This window comes from Camelina sativa, chromosome 19 (genome assembly GCF_000633955.1).
Source record: "Camelina sativa cultivar DH55 chromosome 19, Cs, whole genome shotgun sequence".
In the NCBI taxonomy this organism is placed as follows: Eukaryota; Viridiplantae; Streptophyta; class Magnoliopsida; order Brassicales; family Brassicaceae; genus Camelina; species Camelina sativa.
In genome coordinates this window covers 19,382,618-19,385,953 of record NC_025703.1, presented here as the reverse complement: position 1 = coordinate 19,385,953, position 3,336 = coordinate 19,382,618, and positions in this window count along the sequence as shown.

The following is a 3,336-nucleotide window of genomic DNA, read 5'->3' as shown; positions in this document are numbered from 1 at the left end:
CATCCATGCTAAATCCTATAAAGACTCAAAAGACTTTAAAAATACCAAAAAGACTCTATAAATATAACTTATATCATGGCTAAAAACACCTAAAAACCATGATATATCAACTGCCCCATACTTAGCCTTTGCTTGCCCTCAAACAAAACATAAACTTAGACCTGTGAAAGAGGTTTGAAAACGCAGGAACTCATTTTCTTTTTAAAGTAATGTCATGATCATCCAAACCATAATCCATATGCTTAGCAGATAAATCCAAATCGAACCACCATGTACTTCTCCGTTGACTTTCAGAGCATCCCAAATTCAAACCAAATTTCACTACTTCCTCCATTAAGCCTTCATCGGTGAGTCTCATTCCCGTACTATACCATAACAAGCAAGACATATCTTTTACCACATGTGGTACTCTTTCTCTCCCCCAGACTTATTCTATTTAATCTTCCTTAGAGCTTTGCTTTGTTTTTTTTTTTTTTTTTTTATCTTCTTCTTTCTTTTTCTCAAAGTTGTAGGCGAATAATGGGGTCATCGGTAATTTACCGACCCCTCGCTTCCAAGCTTTGTGTGATCATTTGACCCAAGAGTAGAATAATGAGGTCACTGGTAATTTACCTACCTCTCTAAACTGATCAAAATCATTTCATCTTTTATTCTCTTTTTTTTTTTTTTTTTAACAAAGCTCTCAGGAAAAATATTTCAAACTTTAAATAAGGGAGAGGAGTACCATTTTTTCTTTTCTGAAATCTTACTTGTCATGTATGAACAAGGAGTCAAGCTCTATGAACATCAATCTCCTTGATGAGTTAAAAAGAAAAGCGCAGAAATTACCTCAGGCTTTTATGGATTCTGTTGGAAATTCGGATGTCACTGGTTTACTGGTCAGCCATTGGATTTTTTATTAGTCGGATTCTGGATTCAATCTGCAGCATTAATCAACCAAGGCAGTACACTAAAAAAGAAAAATCATAGTTACTAACAAAAATTTTGACTCAATAAAACAATTTTTTTTAGTCTGACGCTCAAATACAAAAACATAGTTACTAACTGCCTCCCCCAGACTTAAACAACATTGTCCCCAGTGTTATCAAGTAAGAGATTGGCAAAGAAAAATAAACTAAAACGAATAAGTATTGAAATTGTGAACAAAATCGTGTTACCAAACCAGATGTTCTGTGTCGACCGATGCTGATGGTGTGTCGGTCAATGCACTCTGCATATGCCGAGAGTTCGAACATTACTCCTGAGTAGCTGCGATTAATTTGTGTTCCTCTCATTCTTTGGATGTTAGCACTGCTAAGAATCACTCAAACACAAGATTAAATGCAACATGATAGATAGAAGTTCATAATTCAATACAAATTCAAACTGACTCAAAGCAAAAATAAAAATGACTCAAAGTGGAAAAGAAAAAAATATCAGTGGGTTGCCTCCCACTAAGCGCTTGTTTTCAGTCATTCGCTTGACGATGTCAGATCTCAGGCATCTGGTGGATCGGAACAAGGCAATGAATGCTTCCGAGAAAATGTCCTCTTCATCCAAGGGGGTGTATAAGCTTTAGGTGCATGAGGTCTACCAAGGATATGAGGAACAGGACCAGGGCGGGACTGAGGTATGGGTGGCTTTCTTTTATGTCCTACAAAATCATCAACAGAAGAAACAAGCGTTCTACGATAGTCTCGTGGCTTGGTTAACTGCAAAACAATTTTTGTACCTTTGAAATTCTTATTGATGAATGGAGAAGGTTTGGGAGAAGAAGATGCATACCTTGGCCTTACCTGTGGGTTCTTGACTGTGGAATGGTGAGATTTCAGCTTAACAACTGGTGTAGGACTTGCAGCTAAGGAATCAACTCGAGAATCTTCGGTTTTAGACAAATCCGAACGTTTTCGTGGAGGTGTGTCGATCGATGCAACAGCTGCATCGTTCGATGTTAAGCCTGCAACTCGTTTTTCGGCGATTCTGCAACTTTCCTCAGCAATCCGTGTTTCCATTACAAAAACATCATCTACCAGCAACTTGTCATGGATCAGAACCTCATCATGGTCTCTAGTACTGATTAGATGATCTCCACTCCAGTCTTCAAGCTTAACAGCTTGCTTACTCACTTCCTCGACAGTCTCCATCTCTTTTACATACTTAACAATAATGTCTTCATGAAGCTCTATGATCGGATTGTCATCAGAAACAACCTCCACAGAAAATGTCTGACCATCAATAGTGGGAACCCGTCCCAGCTTATCCATCTCAAAGTTCATAACCAAATCATCTACATTCAAGGCTATGTGTCCCTTCTTAACATCAATGATGGCACCAGCTGAAGCCAAGAAAGAGTGTCCTAAGATGAGAGGATCATTAGGCTCTTGGTCATATTTTAGCACCACAAAGTTAGTGGGAATCATGCAACCTCCAATCTTGATTGGAATATCTTCTAAGACACTTTCAGGAATCCTTCTGGACCGATCAACTAAGATAAGAGATATCATAGTTGGCTTGAAATCTGTCATCCCAAGTCTCACAACAACAGAATGTGGCATCAGGTTAATACTAGAACCGAGATCGCATAGAGAGTGAGAAAACCGTTCTGCAGAGATAGAACAATCAAGTACAAAGCTTCCAGGATCTGGTAACTTCTCAGCAGTCTTGCACTGAATTACTGCACTCACTTCCTTAGAAACAACCACTTGCTGCTTCTTTTCTTTCTTTCTCTGTGGAGGCTGCTTCAACAGAATTGAGCTGACATCCTTGGTTAGCAAAGCTCATTCTTCAGGACTCAAACCATTGGTGACCATCCTCTTTACATACCGCTTAATACTAGGAGAAAACTTGACTGCATCAATCAAAGGCATCTCTATCATCACCTTTTCCATCATAGCTTTGCATCTAGCTTCTTCAATCTCCTGTTTGGACCTTCTTGGCTTAGGAAAAGGAACCTTCGGTTTATAAGCTTGCTCTGAATCAGATGGTGGAACTGGAACTGAAACCGAAACTGTTCTCTGGGGGTGTCGATCGACAATGGTGATGCATCAATCGATGCTAGATGGTAGTTGCATCGATCGATGCTGGTATGTATCGGTTGATGCTGGTTCTACTTTCGTCGTATCATGGTTTTCTCCTTCATTCACCAGAATTGCATTGCAAGCATGCCTTGGATCCTTCTCCATTCTTCGAGAAAGAATTTCTTCTTGTCTTTTAACAGACCCAGCAGTCTGAATTACTTGATTTACCAGCTTCTTGACATGAGTGTTTAATGCATCAAACTTCCCAGTCAGCTCAGTGTAAACAGAATCCATCTTTTCATTGAAGTCTACTGTTAACTTCTGTTAACCTTGAAGAATC